Genomic DNA, 25,869 nt, shown 5'->3' on the forward strand with positions numbered 1-25,869 from the left:
CAACTGATGAATGGATCCCTCCTAATGTGAATTTTCACTAAACCAATGGGAAAAGTGCATTACTAAGGTTTGCAAAGTAAGGTCTTCCAAAGTTAAGAAATGTCACAGTTAAGGCTTCAACTTCAACTCAACCCTCTCAGACGTATGCACCATGATAAAAGTTTAATTAGTTTCCGACATCTTTTTTTCTACATAACTACTGCTTTGCAGAATGGCACCACAGTATGCATCACTGCTGGCTGCCCATAAAATATAAAATTACAAAAAACATTGTTACACAGGCTAAACATTATTACTGAAACATCTCAGTGGAAGGTGGTATATATAAATTCTTTGCACTTGTATGTACTGTACGTTATTGTGGAAGTTACTCTTCTCGTGAGATTAATAGTGTCAATTATGCTGTCAAGGATGAGCGAGCCTGTCATGTGAGCTTTGACAGAATGCTTGGGTTGATTGGCTTCGTGCCGTTATCTAAGCTTAGTATTTACATTTGAGTAACTAACATTTTACGTACTCTTTTTGAATTTTTTCTGCTTACGGAACTGCATTCATAAATATTATTTGTCTTGAAAAAACATCATCACACACTGTACATCACTTAAATATGTTCGTTTAAGTACGTTGCAAGAATAAGTATAAAATCAAGTCTAAAGCACGATATGAACAGGCAAAAAATGAAGCAATTCAGTCACTGTGTTTAGGATTGTTGAAGACAAGGCCAGGTTTCTCATTCCTGTATATGGTTTCTAGGACCAGTCAAGACTGAGTGATATTTACTGTTAAACCACTGGGAAAGGGAAAATCTACGTGTGGAGGGAAAAAGGCAGACAGTATCCTGTTGGAGAGACTGCATATCAGGCTCAGCAGTTGGTCTAACCCTTACAAGAAAGGGAAGGATCTACAAATCCATCTCTTAAACATCATCTGTCTTTTCTTGGTGGACTTTCTTTTCCAAGCTTGGGAACCAGACAGGAACTGATCTTCCCCCTTCTTGTAGCAGTAATGAAATGAGGTAAGCATGCGAGGAGGTGTGTTATTTACAGAAGCTGGCAGCATAGCACTTGCTTTGCTGTGCAATCCAAATGCAGAGCAGAGACCAGCAGGATCTGGAGTTGGTTTTTTTCCAATTCATAAAAGAGATCTTAATTTTTTTAAATGATAATACAAGGTGTCAAAGACAGGTTTCCTTCAGAAAGTCATATATCGCTCTCAGCAGGGCTTTTAGTTTTCGATGATTTCTGTTATATATGCCATCTGCTTTCAGTTGTGCACTGACCAAATCTCCCCTTGGATGCTATTTCAGGGCTGCATATCTTGGACATTGCAAGGTCAGAATTCCAGGCAAGGTACTATCACTGTGCCAAAAGATAAACACCTTCTCCGTTTTCATTTGGTCTCTAGTCAAATTAACCTCTCATTGACTTCAACTCAGAACTCTGGAATTTGGCCCAAAATAATAGTTCCAATAAAATGAATGAAAATCCAATATGAAAGTGGATTTACAAATAGAAGCACAAATGTATGCAGTTTTTTAAAACATTGAATAAAGCATACCCCAAGTACCTCCGTCACATGGTGGCAAACACACAGACTGGTTTCTCTGTTTTGTGGCAAGAGTTTTCCAAATTCTATTTCTGTTTGGGTCATATGCATTCTCCAGTGAGAATGCAGAGAAACTGGATGGATGCTGAGCACCTGACAAGCCATTATAATCTCAGTATAAACTTTAGTCTTTCTTTTCCTGCATCAATCCATAACATGAATGAGAATAGCCAATGGGCTAATCTAAATCAAAGAAGTAAGTCTTTCACCCTCACACTGTGACATTGAAGGACATGTCACAGGCTCAGTAAGTGAAGCAGAGAGAAGGCTAGTGGCTCCTATGTTGAGTTTTCACCACATCAAATCCTGCTGTGTAAGGGATACTAGATTACTGTTATGGGAATTAGTAACTATGTGGGAAAAGACAGGAAGGAGAAGTGTATTTTAGAAGAAGATTGAAAAAAACACGAAGAGAGCAAATGAATAAAACATGACAGAGGCAATCAGAGAGGTAAAGGAGACAAAGGAAGCATTAAAGTGAAAATATTAAGTGAACGATAGGGAGGAAAAGATGCATGGAAGGTAAAAACGGAGATGTAGGATATGTAAGGTTGTCAGGGACTTTGCATGTTCAAGTCAATAGTTTGAGTTTCCTCATTATGCAGTTGCATTGCAGCCACGCCAGGAGGACAGACAGTGAGCAGTAAGGTGGCATGTGACAAAACATTTGGAAGTGAAAGAAAGGATAGACTTGTCTGGCACCTTTAGAAAAAAAACAGTCAGCAGAGTACCTCTCTGATAAACTGTTCTTGAATATACTGCCAGAAATGTAAACATCGTAGAGATTGATCTGAACTTCTCATTTTTCACACAAAACCTCTTTCCACTTCTCAGCTATTGGGGTCACTGGAGAGATGGTGGAGGAGAGAGAGAAAGGCTCACATTAATTACAGATCTACTATGTCAACTTCATTATAATATGAAAGAACAAAAGCCAATGCTGTGAGACAGGTAGGGAGACCACATACGAAAACTGGAAAGGTCTGAGAAGGGGCCTCTCAACATCCATATCCCTTACTGCTCCCTTCACCAAACAATAACCAGGGAAAAGCTCCAGTGAACTGGAGGCTGTAGCTGGGAATTAAGAAATTAGGGAATAGCATTCTCTCTTCTCTTATTCGTTGTTGTGAACCATACTAAAGTAGGAGATAACCAGAAGGGGATCATCGTAAAGAACCATAGCTTCATTAAATTCACCCATACCTTCTCAGGTCTGACAATGTGTCCAACCTGATATGCGTAAAAGGGGCATATCAGTGTATGTAAAGATATTATACTTCAAGATCTCCTTGTTCAATTCCCAAGCTGAAGAATTACCTACAATTCACAAATTATTTCAGCCCATCTTTACAGATCAAGGACGTTTTCCAGGGAAAAAAAAAAAAAAAGGAAATCACTTGATTATAGTTATCACAAAGCCAGAGGGAGAAATTGCACAGTAAAGCAGTATATTTATATCTACAGAACCATAGAGAGCAAGCAAAACAAAATAAAAATAAAATACCCCTAAGCAGTCTAAATTGCATTGCAAATAAAACTTTATATTAAGAGATACATTTGCATACTAGAAAAATTAGATGTGAAACTTACAGTAACCACAGTTCAAACCATTAAAAGTAAAAAGGGGTCCACAGAAATCTTGATGGGGTGATGACTTAGAAAATACTTATTAAGGACTTCAAAATTTGACCTAATAATAGGATTTGCATGTCCAGTTTTAAAATGAAGCCCCATGGAAGTCATTTTCTCTTGATACATACACATACTTCAGACTAATAGTAAAGGGAGAAACATGAACACATTAAAGATGGAATATACCATATAAGTATCCCAGAAGGACTTAACTGAGTTTAATTTAGATTAATAGGATACTATATAAATACTTCTTGCTTGTTAAGCACTTTTTATTAAGATATAACCACTGTCTAATACTTTTCCATCATTCACACTGTAAAAGCATAAAGAGAATAACAATTTCAAAAGTAATGAAATTCCATTTTCAGAAAAACAAGACATTCAAAGCTGGGTTTGTTTTTAAGAGTGTAGAAGTGGCATCCATGTCCTAATTTTAGCTCTTGAAAGGACAGTTTAATCTTGCCATTTAATCTAACCTTAACTAGATGTCTGTATTTCCTCTGCAGTCAGTGAAGAGCAACAAATACCTCCAACAAACATCCATTGTAAAAGAAGAGGCTAGAGTAAGTGGATTATGTCACTCTGTGGCGATGTTTGTGAGTGTCTCCTCATTAACACTGAAATCATGAAGATGACAATCTTAAAGTAGACCGGACCCTTTACACAGCTGGAAGGAAGCTAGATGATCCTCAGCTCACAGTGTAGTTTTCAAAATCTCCAATCTCACGCTATTAATTATTTCAGTACTGTAGGTATACATTTGGCCCTTAAGCACCTTTGAATGGGACATTGGTTCTCTTAAATCATCTAATTGCTTTAGATTCTGTATTTCCTGCTGTTTAGAAAAACTATTAAATGAGCACGTGCACTGAGACACGTTAGGGAAAGAAAACCAGGTACTAACTTGTCATTGGTTTATGTTAAAAGAAAAATATTAGCATACTCAGTTTCACCAATTATAGTGACAAGATATATGTGATTATTACTCTACAGAAAGAGTACACGCTATTTCTGTTACCCTGAGCCATGAGTAGGACTGATCACTTCCCTTTGAAACTAGTGAAAGCTACATATAGTGAGACCCTAGTTTCCAATTCATATTTCATGAATATTTGAGAAATAGCTGCTATGAACTGGAGCAGACAGGTGATGAAAGATAGAAGGCAAAACACCAATATTTAAGTATAGAGAGAAGTGTAAAGGAACAGTGATTGCTACTGGCAGAGAGAACTATTTGCATGTGCATTTATTTCTTCCAGAACTGTTTTATCTGAATGTTTTTTCCAAAATTAAGTGGTATATCTGTAACACAGTATTCTGGGATAAAGAACTATTATTTGTATGGTGAAAACTGAGGTTCAGGGAGGTTAGTAATTCAGTCAAAAAAACATTCATCAGTGTGCTAGATTTCACTGTCAATGGGAACCATAAGCTTGACACATGCTTGGAGTTTTGCTCAGTCCAGACCATAATTCCTCAAAGTAGCTAGCAACTAAGATGAATAAAAGTTGCTACTTAATTGTGTACAATTTATTTCCATAGGACTTGATTTATTAGATATATAATCCTATAGATTGCATCTTTATTTAACTCCATTACAATGCTATTGAGAAGGAAAGAATTCAAAACCAACTTCTTCTTACATTTAAAATCCACATCAAAACAGATTATTCTTGACACTTATAAAATGTGAGATAAAGATTTAAAAATACACTTTCTAATAGCTCCATAGTTACTTGTTGTCACCCTGGACAGAGAGAATAACAGAAGACAAACAGTCATAGTGGTATCTCTGACATAACAAAAAGTCAGGGAAGCTTCATGAATGTCCTTTTCCAAATCCCCTGCTCCTCTGCTAAAACATCTCTCAGATGACACAAGTTTCCTATGCACCTGTGAAAACAACCTGGTTATGTAACCTTGTTGAACACATATTATGTTTATTTTTTCTATTTTTACTGATCCATAAGCGAAGTATCCACTAAAGTGTGTAACAGCCCCTTAGTCCTGCTAGAAGGAAACATGGTCAGAACTGCTTGCAATGACTGTGTCTCAGTAGCTAGCAAGTTCCAGTCTTGCCAAGTCTAAACATTTTCAGAAGAGGATCTACACATCCAGTTGACTAAATAATTCGAAACCTCAGGCTTTATGATATTCACCTATTACTCATTTCTTTTCTTTCTATTTGTTCTATTTTTTTTGAAGCAATGAAAATTCTCAAGGCAAAAGATCATCTTCATAAATAGTAGGCTAACAGTAAGCATTTGATCAAAAATGACACTTTACCTGAAATATGGGGTCAAATTCTGATTTTAAAAAGGGAAGTAGTATCCATGAAGTGACTCACGAGCCCAATGTGATCAATGTGAGCAGAATAAAAATTCATTGTTTTGTAACATTCCAAATACCATGGCTCCCCTTGTTACATATATCCACTTATGTTTAGGCACAACCCTATTGCTTACCATTAAGGGCTGCTTTTATCTGATGACTTTTGGTGATCTCCTTCCAGTTAAACAAATTGTCAGTGATTAAAGAAAACAGAATATGATGAAAGCTTTTTTGAATCTTTTGCAATCTTCGACATCAAAACATCGTAATCACTGTTTTTCCTAAGGCTCATTCTCCTGCTCGATATCTTAATGGCATGTATTCTAATCCTACCATTTTCAGTTTGTGACAGAGTTTGGCTAACCACAGTATCATCAATTCAACACCACCCACGGTTTCTATCCATTTTGTACTGTCAGAAGCACATCAAGCAGCCTCTGAGAGTAATCACATCAAAATCGATTTTCATGGCTGAGAGAAAAATAATGGAAATTTCTCTAATGTAGAAAATGTATGTGTTCCTTTTGGTTAACCAAAATAGACCATATATCAGGACTGTCAAAATTAAGTTTTCTTAATTCAGTGCTCTTCCCCAGACTTGTGTACAAATTACAAGCCCTCACTACAGAATGTCTTTAACATAATATTCTGTTGGACTGCCTCAGTGTGGTTCCTACAAAATGAACAGTCTGCCAAAGTGATGGACTACAGATCATACCCCATATCAGATCCACAAGCAAATTAATCCAGGGGTTATAAACAGAATCCCTCAACCTATACTGAAATGGCCAGCCAAGACTTCATACTTGCATGGAGCCTCATGATGTTACTGACTCTTGCACAAAGCAGGGTATAGAGGCCACACATGAAATCGTGGGTCAGCTCTGTGCATCTGTAAGAAATGTGAGATTCTATACAATATTGTGAAAACAAGGCTTAACAAAACTTTCAAGAAAAATAATTCAACAAGGGTATGCTCTAAAGGAACAAGAGACTCCTAAATATAATAATTGGTTTTAATTGTTTGGCACCATTATTGGAGAATCATGTTCAAATTTAGTTTGCTGTACTGAATATGCTGATCATCTGAGACTGCTCTAATCAGTTGTGCAATACTATGTTCCAGAGTTAGATTTACTCACCTCCTTTAAATGGATTTGGAATGTTGAAGTGAATGGACATAAGCTTACTCATAGCAGCCAGAAAGAGAGAAGAGGCTCAAATAGTTCATTTCCTGGGGTTATCTTAGAATTAGGTACCAAAGAAGAGACTAGCAGTAGTAATAGCCAGGCACATGTATTTGTGATGCAGCAAAGGCATTTTGTGTGGAAATACAAAGGAATTTTCCGAAGATAGTTGCAGATGGCCATAAATATTTATTAAACTTTGAAAATGGATATGGTAGTGACCTACATTCTTAAAACAGGACTAGTTAACTAATCTGAAAAGTGCTTTTTCTGGTGCATATGGAAAAAAATAGGAATGGCAGGTTTTGATTTAGAAAGGCTTTTGTTGTTGCTTTGCTAAGGAGACACTACGGTCTAAATGAAACTGTGATGTCATGAGTGAAAACTCGGGTTAGAGAACTTTACCTAGAAAGTAGTTCTCAGATGAGGTTCTGCAACAGTCTGTTCTGGATTTTGTCCATTGTCACTAACAATTCAGAAAATAGAATAGAGAATATGTTTATTAAATCTGCAGCTGATGCAAAGCTGAAGAAATAGTCTGAAAAATATGTTACTCTTTGGTAAGTGTGAAGTATTAATGACAGGTAGGAATGAACAACTGCATAATACAAGAATCAGAGCAGCTGATCAGTTCAGGAATTATTCAAGAGAGCATAGAAGGCTACAAGGTGAACATGGGCAGCAACAGCAAGCTGATACGAAAAAGGTTAATAGCACATTAGGCTACATAAAGAAAAGTATAACAGTAAGAGATGTGGAATGGTTCTTGCCGCATACCTTATCCTAGTCAGGCTTAGTTAAAATAACACATCCAGATTTGGGTGCTGCGCTTCAGCAAGAAGAGATACTTGGAGAGACATCCAGGGCAGAGCAATCAGAATGAGCAGAGCCCTGAGAAACACGATCTTACAGAAAAGATTGAAAGGCTGAGTTATTAAACTTAAAAAAAACTGTCAGGAGACCTGACAAGACTGTTGCAAAGTGGAATGGAACAATAAATTCTCCATGATACCTCACAGGCTAAGAAGAAATGATTGTGAATTACAACACTGAAGACTCAAGTTACAACTTAGGAATGATTTTCTAAATATAAGGCAGTGTGGAGGTGACTGAGCTTCCACTGTCAGGGACCTTTAAAAACAGGCTGAGCAAGAACAGCACAGATTTAGCAGTTCTGACCTATAACCAAAGAGGTGGACCAGAGGAAGCTTTTTCCAACTCTATTTTTTATATGAGCTGATGACTGTGCACTTAAGCGTCTGTGCACAGGTACTTGGACAGGTCTAACCAATTAACTTGGTCATGATGGTATGCAGCATCTCTTAGTGACAGAAGCACCTGGAAAAAACATCAGGTGGTATTGTCAGCTCCTGCAGTTTTACATTGGCTCAGCTCCTGAACTCATACGATAACAAGAAAACCTTTCCTCTCACAGAGAAGGAAAAAAGTATATTTCTAATCTTGCCTTTGTGAAGAAGAACTTGAAAACTTGTCTCCAAATAGCTTAAAAAAATCAGATGACAAAGAAAAAGGGACAGTGTTTCTACACCATTAAATTCTCATGGTTTGGGGGGGACCTGACTCATGGTTTTTCAATGGAGTTGGCATTAATGGTAATGGACTAATTTGAATAGACAAATTTAGAAATTGATATTCCTGAACTTCCTATTATAGAGAAGGCAATACTGCCTGAACAGCAGGTCTATTTCAGGAAATTAAAACCTCCCCATATCCTTTCAGATGACTTGATCATTTCTACATTTCAGTCAATGTTACACAGGGGACATTGCACAATGCTTAACATGATGGCAGAAAATTCACCTAGCAGAGAACTGTGAAGGCACAGTGTGACTACTGAAAGACTCTCCAGCTGGGAACAGACATAATGGGGGCACAAGGAATTCATTCTTGGGCAATCTCTGTTGGGAAGTTGGTGCCTCAGATTAACAGTACTTCTCCCACAGGGTGCATCTAGGTAGAAAGTGCAAGCAGAAGAGCAGCTCTCTTCTGCACCAAGCAGGCCCAGACATTTGCATTCTCAAAAGACACGTAAGTTAAAACATATTATAGATGTCAAATGTGAGATTGGTTTAAGGGAGTTTCTGTCTGCAGAAACACAGAGAGCACAGAGACAATTTTTTTTAAAAACCCAAAACAACCAACAATCAAAATCCTTTTCTCTTGAATAATTGTGATCTTCACTATAAATTTTATTTTCCTTCTTTCACTGTATTTCTTTGCTGAATGTGTCTATTTCTACTTTCCTGGAAATAGGCACTTGCTCTCCTTCCTTCCCTCCTTACAGACAGAGAGAGGTGGAAAAACCAACACCTCGACAGATCACTTTCACAGGATGAAAAATAGCAGAAAAGACCTTTCTGATTAAGTAGTCAATCTCTTGCAGCACCTCCTTCATTAAGACCTGGAATAAATGTCGTGCATGTTTTACAAAGCTTTGATTATTTTATTATCATGTTTGGGGCATTTTAAAATGCTACTTAGCCTCCATTGGACTTGGTCAGTGTTTACATTATCAAAGCGCTTCTATGAGATTTCCTCTTTCCACTTTCACAAACTTGTATGAGGCTCAAAATGCAAGCACACCACAGAGATGTCTTGACTACTGCCAGCTTCTGTCTCCTGAGACTTAATTTTTTTTTTCTGTACCTTTATCTCTACATTTAAAAGGTCTTCCTGTATCTCATATCTTCCCCAGGCATTGCTAATCAACTTGTCCTTTGGCTTCTTCTTTTCTAAGATGAAAAAATGAGTACTATAATTCTCTCTAAGTGAGCAGTATTTTTCCCACTTTGAAGCTTTTTCTGTAGCATGTTTTCTGAAATCTCACCCAATTTTTATCATCCTTCTGAAGACCCAAACTTCTCAGAAGACTCCAGCTGAGATAGCCTTTCCATTTTGCTCCTCTTGCTCCAACTACTATCAATAAGGCAAGAAGCCACTGAAACTCCACTGACAAGCAATAGCTGTCCTGCTGCTTCCACTGCAATTGCTTGTTTCTTGAACTTTTCAGTGCACCAGAGAAAAGCAAGAGAATCTCTGGAACATTCAGAAATGCAAAGAAAGGGAAAGAGTGATGTTCTTCCTTTGATGGAGCAAAGAAGCTGTGTACACCCACATCATCTCTTAGCTTAGTGTCTTCTTAGAAACAGCTGTGATCTGAATCCCTGACAGGGAAGGTACAACAGTGGGAGTTTGGGCTCCACAGCTGCAGGGAGGGGAGATTCTTCCTGGAAATCCTTGGAGCACAATGCTGTGCTCCCAGAGCTGGATTTAACCCACAGAATGCAAATATGCCCTCAAGTTATATCTAAAAAGGAGGATCCTCCTTGCAAATGTTAAGCACAGTTATAATGATTCGTACATAAAGAGTAGAGACCACAGAGAAAAATCTATTATTGTTGCTGCAAAACACGGTAGCAACTCATGAGAGTTTTACTTTTATTATTCATGTTGCTATTAGGAGTTGCATTATTACTAGATCCTAGCTGGCACAGATGGCTGCTGTGCTTTGAGGTCTGCTTTAGTCATGTTTTTAGCTGCTTTTTTCTGCAGATTTTATAGGGTTTGGGCTGATTTTAGCTTCCTTCATTTGCTTGATAATTGTTTTGGGTTTTGTTTTAGTTTTTTTCTTAATTAGCAGGAATATGTTCATGTTTATAGTGTGCTTTATTCACTCTTTTTGAACTTGTGGTAACCAGAATCAGCAATGCAATTATACCTTCTGTTGTTTGTGTGGGACTGGCTCAGGCCAGATGCTTTGATGGTGGCAGCAGTTTTCCTGGAAGGTCAGTATCAGTTTGCTGGCACTGATGGACTCGTATTTCTCAGCTGTTGATAACTTTCCACCTTGTATACCCATCCTTCTCAGCATCACTTCTCTTTACTGCTAGAGCGAGGGGGAACTTCTCACCTGAATGTTTCCATTCCCCTGAGACCTTCTGTCAAATCACGACCTAAACACAAGTGATGGTTTCTGCTTCCTGAACTCCTCCACAGGTATACATATTCTCATCTCAGCCACTGCTGCTATATTTTGCTTGCCTAACAGGTTATCTGCATGCAGTATCTTCTGATTTCATGTGCCTTCCATTTATTGCCTTAGAAACACCAGGAGAGGGTTACTTGTATTGCTGTACCTGGTCAGCTCTTGTTGCAGGTGTGACTGAGCAGAACCTACTGATAAATGTTTATGGTCTGTTAGGCAGAAATTCAGGGTCAGTCATAAACAGCTGTGTCTGCCCTGTGGTTTGCTTTGGCTACATCATCACAGTACAGTGATAAGAGATCTGGGCATGAGTTTCAGCTTTCCTCTGAAATGGAGCACGTGAGCTAGGAGACAAGGTGTGGTGTGGTGTGCTCCTATATGCCTCCTGCTCTGCAGGGTCAGTTCATGACCCTCAAAGTCAGACACAGACTGACTTGTAGACCTGAAATACATTGTTTAGTCTCCATCATGCAAGGTGTCCCTACACTTACATGCCATACTGTGGTCTTCAGTAATTTCCCATAGTCCTGTTCTTTAATTTGCTAAATGTATTAGGAGGTTCTGATTGGGAGGATTCATGTCAGGAAGGTGAAAGGTTCAGGTAGGAAAGCTTCAAATACTGCCGATGGTTACACTACCTCTTCTCTTGCTTCCTCTGAACACCACCACTGCCCGTTTTTGACAGGTAAAGAAAGGGTTTAAATATAAAGTTTAGGAGTGAAATGTTTAATTTCTTCAAAAAATGAGAGCTTCTCAGGTGTCTGTGTTAAAAATTAGTTTTGAAAATCTGTGGATCTCAACTCTCCAACTGCAGGAGGCAAGAAATTAATTACTGTTGTCACAACGTCATATGAAAATTTTCAGTGTTATGATCAAAGGTAAAATATCTTGAAAAGGATGCGTTAACTGATAGTAATTGGCTCCTAAACTTCTTCCATAAGATTTGAGTAACTGTGTTTAAAGTCCGTGGCAGTGGTTTGTATGCTGTGACAGGGGGTTGGGTCCCTTGGCTTTTACCTGCTCTTCACATTAGCCTGACTGAAAGTCTATGAGCCAAAACTATAATCCCAGCTCCAGATGCCCCCATAATTTGGATCTGGATAAAAATTTAGCAGATCAGGCCCATGTCTAATTACATCAGACAAATTATTGGATAATTTCTTCTGCTTTACCTTTGCAATTCACTGGAGCAGTTAATTTCTCCAAAAGCAGGCACATCCTTTCTCATTAGAAATTCTTTTTTGGCCTTTTTCATGTGAGTTTCTTATTATTAAACACAGACATATGCACACACACACACTCAAAGTTTTGCTTTCATCATATTAATGCTACTTAAGAGAATATGAGATGTTTAACAGAAATTTGGCTTTAGCCACGAGATAATCTGCCACTTCATGGAAGCAAAAGAACTACATTACTCTGTATGCTTCCATAGAACAGAGCTGATGGGCAGCAAGGAAGAGCTGGAAGAGGGAAGCACTGATGGCAACTGATTTGAATGTCCACTTTGTGGTGTCATGGAACAGAAATTTCTGATTTCTCTTTTTGAAGTTTTCTGCTTCTTTCCTGCCTATGATGGAAGTGAGGTATTCATCAGTTGCTAGCTCTGATATTTATATTACCTTTTCTTTCTCCTTTGCATCTCTTTTTTTTACTGCAGGTACACCCCAACTCATTATTTCTAAGATCCTATCTGAAACAGGTTTCAGCCATCCCTAAGGGTACAAAGAGATGCTTAAGGTACAGAAAGGTTACAGTCCAGTGCAGATTAAGTAGAAACAGAAGCAAGATGTTTGTGCTAGGTAGAAGTACCAGGCTATGGTTTTATGGTCACCCAGAGGCATAGTCAGATATAGAGCTCGGGATTCTTTTCTGCATTGCCCTTTGGTTCTCTTTCCTCCCATCCATACCAAAAAAAGAAAAATCTGGAGAAAAAGAAATTGTGTTTTCACAAAATATCCCATAAAAAGAAACCTTAAATATCATTCTACTTTGCTTTGTATTGATTGAGCATTGTATTTTTTTGAAGTGAAGAATCCAAGGGATTTAGTCTGAGACTTCCAGGGGACTAACAGTGGCACCTATACATTTTGAAGCTGTTGATTTTGAGGGTTTTTTCCAAGTTTCAACTATTTTATGAGCGTTATTACTTAGGAAGTTCTGGCCTCTTAACTGAGCTGCAGAACTGCATGCCTCTCAGTTTCATAATATTTTGGAAATACATGCTTCATTGAAATACCATTGATTTTCAACTAAAGTGAAAATGCCCTCATTTAATGCTTTCTTAAGAGAATTATAAAAGAGGCTGGAGAGGGTTTGGACAAAGTCATTATTAATTGCATATCACAAAATTTGGATTTATATATTTTTAATGCAGAAATTCTTCACAGCTCCTCAATCAAAACACTGTTCTAACATTATGTCTAATTTTATAAATGGAAAAACCCTATTTTGTTCAAGACTTTCAAATTCCTTTGCTTTGTTCAACAAACCCTTATACTTGCTGTGAGGGGACTGCTGATTGCTTTGTCAGCAAGACCAATGATATTCAATCTTTGATTTCTGATTCATTTGCTTCTTCCTTCCCTTTGATGAACAGAATAAATGTCTAGCTTTTTCCTTTCCTTTCAAAAAAATGTCTCTCGCCTCTCACTTCCTTAGCAGTGAGAGCATTTTATGTGAAGCATTCTGCCTGTTTTTTGGACTATCTCTTCCTCTTTACTGAGCTCAGAGCTGGGTAAGTACTTTACAGTATTTCATTAAAGGAAAGAACATTTTCTCTCTGTCTATCATTGGTTCTGATGTTAGGGTGTCAGCTTTGCCTTTGACCACGATGCTCTCTGGCATACCTTTGGCTGTTTGCTCAGGCCTTTGTGTTGGCTCTGCTCTCTGCAGTGGCCAGGTCTACCGCTGTTCTGGTCGACAATGGTAAGAAGTTCTGAAACAGGTTGAACATGAAAGATACTGTGAGATTATGAAGGGAATCTTGGAGCAGGGCCTAGCAGTTACCATAAATTAGGCCCAGTTAACCTTGATGTTGTCATATAAGCTTCAGCTAGTCCCACAGGATAAGGCTACAGCTTAGGTATGAGCACAGAAGAGTACCTTAAGGGTAAAAAATCCACCAAACACTGTGAAAGTAGTGACAGCACCCTTGAGAGGGGTAGGTGGTGAGCAAAAGCAACAACAGCATTCAGCTTTCAGGTGTGGGAGCAACTTTAAAAAAGCCAACTAAGAATAGGCTGTTTCTACCTGCTCCAATGACTGTCAGCAGGCAGAGAGCCTGGGGATGCTGCAGATGAGCCCTGGGAGCACTCACCATGTGGTCCCAGCCCCCACACTGTCCCCATGCCTTTCCTCCCAGACTGCATAGGGGCCATGAATATGGTCAAAGGGTAGAGAACCTGCCCCATGAGAAAAGACTGAAGGAGTCAGGTCTTTTCTCACTGTAGAAGAGAGGGCTCATCACAATATTCAGGCAGGTCAAGGCCATCTAAAAGGAGAACAAAGTCTCTCTTTTCACGAGGGACCACATGGAGAAGACAAGAGGCAATAGGTACAAATTGCACAAGGAGAGGTTTCATCTTGAAATAAGAAAGGAATTTTTTACAGTAAGAATAATTATTCACTGGAACAACTTCCCCAAAGTTCCTGGAAACTTCAAGATGTAATTGGACAGTCTGCTAGGTAAAATCACGTAGGCTCCCTTTTTCACAGAAGGGTGGACCAGATGGTCTGTCGAGCTCCATTCCAACCTGGGGCATTCTATGGTTCTCTGCGAGAAGCAGAGAGGTCACCTAAGTGAGGGTGGTGAGGCCCTCGCACAAGTTGCCCAGAGAAGCTGTGGCTGCCCCATCCCTGGAAGTGTTCAAGGCCAACTTGGACAGGGCTTAGAGCAACTTGGTCTAATGGAAGCTGTCCCTGTCCATTGCAGAAGGGTGGAAATAGATGATCTTTAAGGTCCCTTCCCACCGAAACTATTCTATCAGTCTATGAATCTATGATAAGTCACAATTACCTGTATCTGACATTAAAGTGTTTGATATCTGAGTCTATGTAGTCTCTGTCATTTGGTGTTAACTGTGACCCAGGCTCCTGAACTTATATCTTATTAACATTTTAGAAAATACCAGACACACATCAAATTCAGTGCCAAACAAACACATGGCAAAAGACAGTTCTTTTCTTCCTGGATGTGGTTTAAACCAAAACAAAGTGGATACCAAATGGGAGAAATGTGCTACCAGGATCTCCATTTACAGATGGAGAATGGGTGTTCTGTGAAATCACAGAATCACTTAAATTGGAAAAGACCTCCAAGATCATCAAGTCCAACCCTTGATGATCTTGTCATCTAGACCACCTTGTCAACTAGACCATGGCACTAAGTGCCAAGTCCAGTTGTTTCTTGAACACCTCCAGGGTTGGTGACTCCACCACCTCCCTGGACAGTCCACTCCAATGTTTAGCAACACTTTCCATTAAGAAATTCCTCCTAATGTCCAACCTGACCCTCCCCTGGCACAGCTTGAGGCTATGATCTCTCATCCTGTCACTAGTTGCCTGGGAGAAGAGGCCAACCCCTACCTGGCTACAACCTCCTTTCAGGTGGTTGTATAGTGTGATAAGGCCACCTCTGAGCCTCCTCCAGGCTAAACTGCAGCTCCCTCAGCTGCTCGCCATAGGACTTATTCTGTAGAACCTTCACTAGCTTCATTGCCCCTCTCTGGACTCACTCCAGCACCTCAATGTCTTTTTTGTACTGAGGGGACCAGAACTGGACACAGTAATCAAGTTGTGGCCTCACCAGTGCTGAGTACAGAGGTAAATGAGCAAACTTATCAAGGATTGGGCAGCATGTCTAAGAAAACAGAAGTTAAAGCTCAGCAATGGGATCACAACCATCTTATCATGTTACAATTGTTATAGCTAGTCCTATTGGGCTAAACTATGTTAAAAGCAGAGTTCATATGATCTATAAAAGAGTTATACAATAATTTAGCTAATATGAACTACTCAAAAACTAATAGTTTAGCTAATAATAAAATTTTTGACCACTGAATTCTTGACCACTGTGCTTAATAGTTTTGAAAACACTTGTGCTTTCTCTGAAACACTGAGTACAGCTGTGTGCTACCTACCTCAGTAACTACTGACCTCAATAGAAAAATACCATGGCTCGTTTCAGAGGGAACACCTCGCCAGATTTGGGTTTGTACCATCTCTGGACAATGAAGTGTGAAGGCTTCCTTTTTGTCATGCACCTCATTGGTCAACACAAATAGCAAGCTTTAGGCACAGTTCTTGCACCAGGACTCATTATCTCTGCTCCTGGAAAACCTGTTTATGTCATTTGGATCTATGGAAATGTGAAGGAATATGTACTCAGACAGAGGTCTGCAGATGAGGCTGAGACTGCAGGTGTATCATAACTGTGGTATGAGCTTTATAAAAATCTCTGCAGTGTGAGGAAGAAAAATCTAAATATTGATTGCAAGGTTTGATCAGTTGCATTTTTCAGATGAAATTTCAATCTGATTTGTCATGTTATTGATTTCTTTTTCTTGCTCTTTGAGTAATTATTTTCAGTTATTCTTAGCTGATTGCCTCACTTTGAACTAGTATCAGATATCAGATTTAGGAGTTTTTATTTAAATGTGAGAAAATATTCAATTTAAGAAGGATTATAAAGTCAGATCTGAAAGAGAAGGCTGGTATATATTATTCTGGGGAAAAAAGAAAACAGAAGCACTTTCTACTTCCCAATATGGCAAGTGAGGCCATTCAAAAGTGTGAGAAAAGTAGAACATGTTTTATTATGTTCAAAGGTGCAAGATAGCTTATCAAGTCTTTAATTGATCACAAGCTTTACAGTGCTATTTACCTAGATATTATTTCCAAATATATCCAGAACATTTGTAAATATGTAATGACATATCTTTATTGCAGTAGGTGTTCTGCATGATTCAGCAGGATATTGAGTAGTATATTCAAAGTTTGCAGTTATATCAGTAACGGTTTGTAAATCTGAACAGATGACATACTGAAATAAGATAACTTTCTCTCCTTAATATCTTCATAATCTGTTCATATTTTTTTTTGTTCTTTCTTAAAAAGAGGGCATAGATAAGGTTAGATGCCTCCCGATTAAGATGGACTTGTTCTGAAATCTGTGTCTATTGCCTCTTGTGCCATAGCACACCTACAAGAGCCTGGCTCCATATTCTCTACATCTCCCCTAGAGGTGACTAAAGACAACAGTAAGGTCTCCTCTTGCCTTCTCTTCTTAAGGCTGAACAGACCAAATTCCCAGTGTTTGTATCAAAAACCTCAGCTCCCTGAATAATTTGACTTTAGAACTCTTCAGGGTTATGAGGACAAAATATGATAAAGTTATATTTCAGGGTGACATAACTGGGATTTCTTAAATGATGTTACAGAAACTGATAAACATGATTGTGTTAGGAGAATTGAAGAAAAAAAATTGTATTATGCTCCTCTGATTAATTACAGAACTGGGAAAAATAGCAGTTTAAAAGAGATTTAAGATATTTGCTTGCACAAGCATTACTCACAGCTAGCTTTATTTTTTAAGTATGCAATTTTTCTGTCAGTCTATAATGTGGTACTGTGACTGGGTAATACATCTTCAGGCTTTACAGACTCTTGGCATGACATGGTCCTTGAGACAGTAGATCTTAATAGATCCTTCTGCATTAATCCTGACTAATGAGCAGATGAATAGTTAATTAAAAATGCTCCACACAGACTCAGTCAACCATCGCAGCTTCTCTGTGTTTTGTGCTTTCTCATAGATGAACAGAACTTGCATTTTTTCCATTAGATCATGATGGTTCAAAAAGCTCCATTACAGTTTGCCAGATCGCTGATCTATGAACTAAACAGTATTTAAATATTTCCTGATTTGATTTACTCAGTAGTATATGGTCTCCTATGCCTTCACTAAAACCATATAGTAAAAGAGCCATTATGTCATTTCTTTAGTGACTGATCTAGCAGATCATTAAGAAGCTTTTCATTCTCTAGGAATTAGGATTTAAGGGCTTGATTTTTTCTAGTGTTCTGGCTGCTGGTGCTCTGCACAGGGGGAAGCCGTTTGACATGGACAGTTCTTCAAGTGCAATATGTACAGCATGAAACCACAGGCAGCAACCCATATCAAGTTAAAATTAGGTCTTTTCTGTCTAAGGAGAATCCCGTTTTTACCTCCTGAGTTATACATTCACCAGCTTCTGATGACACAGCACATTTTAAAAGTGCTAACAGATGTAAAAGGATGCAAAATGACAGGAGTTTTGAGTCATACCAAGGAAAGTAGCCCTTCTCTCCTTATTGAACTCTTAATAAGGTTCACTGGTGGGTAAAACTTCTGCTAATGACCCATGGAAAACAAGGAAAGAAACAGTTGTAATAGCCCAGGCCCAGAGCTATGAGCTTACCCAGGAGTTTTACTTTTAAAAAAAGTAAAACTGGCTCCAAAAATTTGCCCACCGAATGTTTTGAAGAGCCATCAGTTCTTTAACACCTTGAGGTAGCATGAGGAGAGGATGCTGCACGCATTTTCTCAGAAGATACTTTCACTGATAATTTTGGAAAATATGGGAGAAAATAAGAGATCTTGGCAAAAGTTTAAATGGATAACATACAACCAAAACAAAGCACTCCACAAAGCTCTAACTTGGCACATGCTAACCCATAAAACCTAGCAAACTCCAACCCACTCAGTTTTAAGTTACCCAAAATATTAAGAAAAGAGATTAAGAGAAGAATAAGAGAAAAATAGCTACCACCAGAGTGTCCTGTGCAAGTCCAGCTTTCACCCAGTGGAGGTAGGTATCAAGAGAAGTGGAGAGCCATGTGCTGTTGTTTTTATGTGCTCTGTCCCCCTGTGACCACCCCTCCCTGGTGGGACATCTGGCTCACTGGCCCTTCTGTGGCTCCGGGCCAGAGTGAGGGGTGGTGTAGCCATTCAGAGGCTGGGTTAGGGGTCCCAGGGAGTGTGGTGTGGGCAGTGCTCCCAGGCTGCCTTCCTTTGACCGACAGCTGCTCTGGGGCTGCCCCATGAGGCTGGGGAGACTGCCATGTGGGATTCAGCCTGACCTCACCTCTGTGGGATTCAACCTGACCTTTCCCCCGGGACAAACACACACTACAGTTAGTTCCAACCCAATAATTAAATAATCCAGTATCTCACAACAGCAAAAGTAGTGTGACAGGTCTCAGACCTACAGAATTCGGATTCAATCACATGAAGATCTCAGTCATTCTAAGACTAATTTTTTGCAATTTAGTATTTAAGACATTTAGTCTTCAGTAGCAAAGGAATGGTCAAGTCTTCAGAGAGGAATAGACCAGACTCATACTTTCCTTTAGAGAAATCCATTGTGTTTAAGGAATAATTGTTGCTCTGATGAGCAATGATTCCATCTTATTTCATTTAGTCAAAAACACCTTGTCCTTTCTCCAGCTAGGCAATTTTAGGCTACATCTTTAAAAGACAAGATATTTTAAGAGATTTTTCTCTAGCCTTTGAAGTTACTGTGCATAAATGCTGTACACAAACAATACATCTGTGAGAAATAAAGCAATGCTTTGCTGAAGCCAGAGTGACTGGGGGGGGAGGGGAAGGCTAACCCTTGTTTCTTGCTTGTTGTTTAGATGTGGTTCAGACTATTCCTTTCGAAGTCGTTAAGAACCAATATGAAAGACTATGCTAAAGACTTGCCAAAAAAGGTAGAGGATGAAGAGGGAGAGAATGTGAGTCCCCCAGTACTCAGTCAATGGGAAAGGGGACAGGGACCACCCCCCGCCGGGGCAGGAGATTAAAGGTCACCCATTTTGATGTGTGGGTGAGTCTCCCTGGAGAGACACACCCGACTTAGCTGATTCATTTAATAAAGTAGTTTTGCATCAATGACTTTGTCCCCTCTCAAATTTATCAAGAACTGAGTATTTCTCGCACATCCAAGCAAGGATTATTGTTATTTTTGAACTACCAATATTATATTACAAAAAATGCATCAAGCCAGTATTGTTGGTCAAACCAGTCACTTTGGATCAGATCATTTGCCATGATGGTGCAAGTTGCCATTTGCCAAAAGTAATGATCTATTTCAGTGTTCATAGTTTTGAAAAAAAATTCAACAAAACCTTTTTACTTTCAAGATCTTGTATGACTAGAAACAAATACCAGGTTCTCAAAGGAAACTAAAAGAAATTACAAGGAGGATGACTAAGAAAAAACATGCCCATGCCAGAAAATTCTTTATATAAAACATTGCTTAGATCACGTATGTGCCTTAAGTGCCAAAATTTACTTCCCTTTTGGTTTAAAAATGTGTTCTGTCTAATATAATGATATTTTGTGGAATCTTTTTCTATAGTTCAGATGCTTCTCAGTGGAATCAAATGCACTGGTTAGATTAAGTCAGAGTTTCTTGAGAGAGATTTGTTCAATTGTAAAAAGTAACATTGTAGACAGAATTACCAAACCAGTAGAAATTAGGAAGAAATGAGTCATGGTCATTAACGTGCTTTAGAACTCTCATGTGTCAGAACCTAAATGTAACTCCTTGATAAATTTACCCAAAGTATAGTATTGTACATGCAGTTAATAGCAACAAATGCTCTATTAGTAAAGCAGAACATTTATAAATATGATAAAGTTAATACTCAAGAGAGCCGAACGCCTGCTAGAACTGACTGTTGTACTACTTAGATGTCCAAATCTATGGCACCTATGCAGTTACATTCTACTTTATTTTGCAACTCATTAGAAAAAAAAGCAAAAGCATGTCTTACCAGCAAGAGGTATTATCTTCCTTCCAGTAATAAAAAAATGGCACACTGGAAAACTACAGGGACACTGACCAAAGAGCAATAAAAAAAAACAGGAGAACTTCTGAAACATTAATGATATCCTTCTGCCAAAGCTTGTAAAAATGTGCTAAAACTTTGAGTATTCATGAACATGGCAGCTTGAGATTTACCTCATCTCATCAACTCCCTGGGCTAAGTTTTCATTTACCCAATATTTTTCCCAGGTGGGATCTCTATAGGATTATGAGAGAGAAGAGGGAAAGACATACATTCCTTAGCCAAGACATAATTAAACAGAGTTATCAAGGCCAGACCTCTGACTGGGCTGTGAAATCTACTGCCAGATGTTGCAGATACATCTGTCTAAGTACTAACAGGATCACTTTTATCATAATATCTAAGCATTTCACAAATATTAATGGATTTTCTCTCTGGAAGAGGACTATTTTTTCATACTACCATAGTATAGGACTGAGCTGGACGAATAATAGTAACAAAGTGGGTATTTTTTGAGTTTTGCATTTTGCTTTTTACCATTTTTTATCTGCCTTTTTTTTGTACATGGGGAAAAAACACCTTAAACTCTATGAAGCTTGAAAATCTATGGACATCTAGTTGATTCCACATAGCAGACTCTTTCCTCATTTTTCTGTAGCTGTTGAACAATAGAGCATTGACAAATGGTGAAATATTTACTGATCATTCACTTCAATATATTTTTAGTTCTACTAGTCTTACATAGTGTAGTGGTAGCAACTGTGGCCTAAAGACTGAAAAACTAAAAGACAATTATCAAGGATCTTATATACACACATACATACATATATATATTTACAAGTATAAACCAAAAATATTAACAATAATTAAATGTGCATTAAAAATTGAGTGTGTATGTGAATATATATTTTTATATAATGTAAAATGTGAGCATATGTATATCTGATTACACACACAGGTACCTTATATTTCATCTACTTCATAACACATGGGAGTTGTCTCACGTTTTTTGAATAGTTTGGGTTGTCCATCCTGAACTTCCTGCACTACATTGAACATGATGTGTGTGAGAGAGAAAATTCTGCTTCTTACATTACTTTGGCTTTTATATATTGCTGTGGGTTATCATCTTCACTGTGCACAGGGACAGAGATAATGGAAAAGGAAAAGTGGGGAAGTAGCATTAAATCCTATACTTTGTGTTAGAAAACTGCACTCTTCTCTGCAAAGATCCAAGCAGGCTTTCCTCAGACCTCCCAGACCAGTGAAGAAGAGCTTGTATGCGCATATGAGAGCAAAAATGGGACACTTCCTTCAGGTTTGGCATTAAATAACCAATAACTGAAATATCACCTGTAAGAGATCACTAAATATAAACATCCAGGTGCTGCAACAAAATGCAAAAACATTTGTTTAAATCTCTGCGACACTGCCAGCTTCTGATGTCCAAAGGATAGGTGCATATTCATGTGTTTACAAAGTAAAATGGCTTGGTCAGACTGCACCTCAGACATGAAAGCCTTCTCCAACGACTACCAAGGGAATCCAAACAGTTGTATAGACAGGGCACAAGTTGTCTTTGAAAGCTAAAGAGGAGGGGTAGAGAAACTTCCCTAACTCAGTCAAATCTGAATTATAAACCATTTGAGGGGGAGTCAGGGCACCCTTCTGCTCCCCTTGGGGGACACACGCTGAGCCAGTCCCAGAGTCTGCCACGCATGTGCTGAGGTCAGCTGCTTGATGGATGTGCTGACTTGGGATGTCTCCCCACTGACAGCCTTGGCAGCTGTCAATCTCTGCCAGGTCTCATCCTCTACACTCTGAGCAGGGAAGGTCAGTTCCAGAATATGAAGACTAGCTAAAATATATTAATCCATTATGTGTTTTCCAAAGTGTTGCTTGCCAAATGCGATGATGGCATCACATATATCGCATACAGGCACCCTATTGAGCTGGCATTTCTGCTGCTGGCTGAAGGTGGAAGTTCACATGTGAATTAATGATGCTACACAAATACTTTTGTTTTAATAAAATTGCTTCAACTGCATAGAGTGTTAGGATGAATTTTTGAAGAATATTCTAGATAAATTACAGTTTGTTATTAATTTGTTAGATGTACACTGTATGTAACTGTACACATAATTATTATATTCCTGATGAGCTTTGTATTTTATGACTCTATTCTTATTGGTAAAATAATACATTTACTTTTCTGATCCTGTACCAAGAGTACCAAGAGTACAGGCTAAACCTTGCTGGAACTTGAGAGATTATTGAGAATAAGAGGTTTCTTTTTGCATTTGAGCACAAGTTTTCCCTTACATTATATTTTTAACTTTTAAGTGCCTTTTTTTTTAATTCACTTTAGAAGATGAATTAGTTTCTGGCCAGGAAATATATTTACAGTTGCTAAGCATTTCCCTAACATGTGAAAAAAACCCCTGTTTTAGGTCCATTTAGCTGTCAGTAAGCTCTGATGCTGTCACCAGAATAATATTGATATACTTGTGATATTTTTATATTTGAAAAGTATATGTTCTTTGGATTTTGTGGCTTTTTAAAATATGCTTCCCAAGATTAGTTAAGTGTTTCCTGTGACGATATATAATACAATTGATGCTATGAAGTACTTTACCAGGCCCTTTGGGGACTCACAAGGACTTTAAGCACCAGTATTTTCTGACCATGCACTGCCTCTGGGCTCACTCCTCTTTTCAAATCAGAAGAGGGAAAACAACCCAAACAGAACTTCATGTGCTGGGAATTACATTAAAGCCATGTTCATTGTACTCTTGGAGGCAGAGGTAAAATTTTGTTTGGTGCGTGCAGAGTTAGTTGCCAATTATTTATTTAAAACTTGTAATTAGTGCCAGAGAGGTTTAAGGCCTCAGCTACATTCTCCAGCAAAGCAAACACATAAAACAAAATAAGTGTGATTTGAAGTATATTCAGTGCCTTGGAGGGAAATATGCCCTCGTTTAGTCCTCATCTTTGATTCCCAAAGCTGTTCAATTCCAAGAGGAACAGAAGATTGCCCACATGTCAGGCTGTTAACTGTCCTTTAGGTATTCAAGTTATTTACTCATGAAAGAATTCATAAATTCCTCATTATTGCCAATATTTTAGGTCCTGTGTTAGATCTAACTCTCCACTGTGATGCAATGGCTTTGACCTGCTGGAAGCCAAATCAACTCCATCAGGTTTCTGGAGCAATGCACTGGAAGATTTGAATTGCTCACAAATATTTCTTTACCCAGAGAGAGTGACTCAAACTCAGTAGCACAGATTAGTTTAAAAAAATACATACAATACTTAATTGTTTACTTCTTAACATCCTCTTCATTTTTGTGCAGAGATAACTCACACAAATCAGGGGTTTCACTAATATTTTCTTCATTCAAAAAACTTCAAGATGGGATTCAAAAAGCATTTTATTAGCTAAATTAGGCTTTGCCAGGGACACATTACTTACAGATTATTCTTCTGCACAGTCAATAATGGGACTTTTATTATGTTCCTTGGGAAACTTTATAACAGGTTAGTGAATTTTATCGTTAACAAACTTGTTCTGCTTGTCAAGATTACTTTTTTCTCTGCATAGCTGCACTCTGTTGCACTTAGTTGTATATTCCTGCATTTTAGTAAACAATTTTTTCTATGCTTTATAAATATTTCTAAAAAATCACTTAGAAATCCTTTTCAAAATAGTTTAAAAATATTTAAATAAAACACATGGGTCTCAAGCACTCATTTTCACATCTCTTAGCCATGTGTTTTCATAAAATTTTCTGTATTAAACAGATCTGCTACTCACTGAATATGTTCTATTCTCCTTTTTAAATTGCTTCATCTTTGCAGGTAGAAGATGCATTAATTTCAGTTCAGAGCAGTCATCAATAAAAAGTATTATTCTTATGAAGTTCCTTTTATCTGTGTATCCCAGAGTTTATGATAAATATTACACAATCAATTCCTTCTCTGCCTCACTGGCAAAGGTGTGTAATGCTTCACTGATAAAGCTGGAAAATGAAGCATCCCTTAGGACTACAAGGTTCAGCTCTGACTTGAAGTTCCTCAGTTCAAAACTCCTTCAAAATCAGATCGCATGGTTTTCAAGCTGGATATTCAAAAAATGCAGGTCAAGGAAAAGAAATTTACAATTTAGTTGCATTTATCTGCTTCAATCCCACATATAAAATCAGGCAGGCACATGCTTACACTTAAAAAAGGTTTCGTAACCCTTTGACTTCAACAGGACATAATCAAATAAACATATTCATGAAGTAAAAGTACATTAGAACCATAGAATCATTTAGATTGGAGATGAGCTCTAAGATCATGGAGTCCAGCCACTAAGCCAGCACTGCCAAGCCCCCAGCTAAACCGTGTCCCTAAGTGCCACATGTACACATTTTTTAAATACCTCCAGAAATGGTGACTCAACCAGCTCCTGATTGCATAGATACCTAGTGTCCTAACTGGGAACATACTTACCAAGTCACACATTACTGCTATTTGAATAAAATTATAACATTGCTAGTTCACAGAAATATTGGTGTCCCTTCTTTTCTGGTATTAGATAGGAATTGGAAAAGACCAAAAACAATGCCCAGAAGACTCATTACAAGTGTGTCTTTTCATTCATGACATCAGTGACCCAGAAGTCTGAAAGCAAGCATTTAAAACAAAGTGGTCAAGGTTAACTACATCAATCCTTGGTGAATGACAAGCACTTATTTTAAGAGATATCCCTTAATTCACTTAGGTGTGGTAGGGGTACAACAAGGGCTAAGTAAGCAACATCTGCAAAACTTTGTGGGTGTTGCTTACTTTCACTGCAATTGACTTTTGACAATATAAATCAAAAACATAAAAATGACAAATCATTTTCCTAATTGTCCTGAAGAATTAAACAACCAAAATGCAAAGTCCTGCCCTGAGCTCACAATTCCTGCAATTGCTTCCCCATTCCAACAGAGCCCTGTCTGCAGGGGAGTGGCTAGAAGCCACCTCCTACCTGTTCGTTCATTAGGTCACAGGCTCATATGTTGCATGGTTTTGACTGTGGGCCATCCTTGAGAAGCCTTAGCTACACTGTGGTGGTGACTTGTTCTGAGACATTTGTGACAGAGGCAGGGCTTTACAAGTGAATTCTGGTAACAGCAGTTATGCAGTACGTTTAAAACCAGAAGACATTAGAAGATGTGTTTGCAGAAACAGTATAGATATGCTATCAGCTGCTACAGAAATGGAAGAAGAAAATTTTGA

This window comes from Pipra filicauda, unplaced genomic scaffold, assembly GCF_003945595.2.
Source record: "Pipra filicauda isolate LSUMZ 115617 unplaced genomic scaffold, ASM394559v2 scaffold169_size1572857_pilon, whole genome shotgun sequence".
NCBI classification, from domain to species: domain Eukaryota; kingdom Metazoa; phylum Chordata; class Aves; order Passeriformes; family Pipridae; genus Pipra; species Pipra filicauda.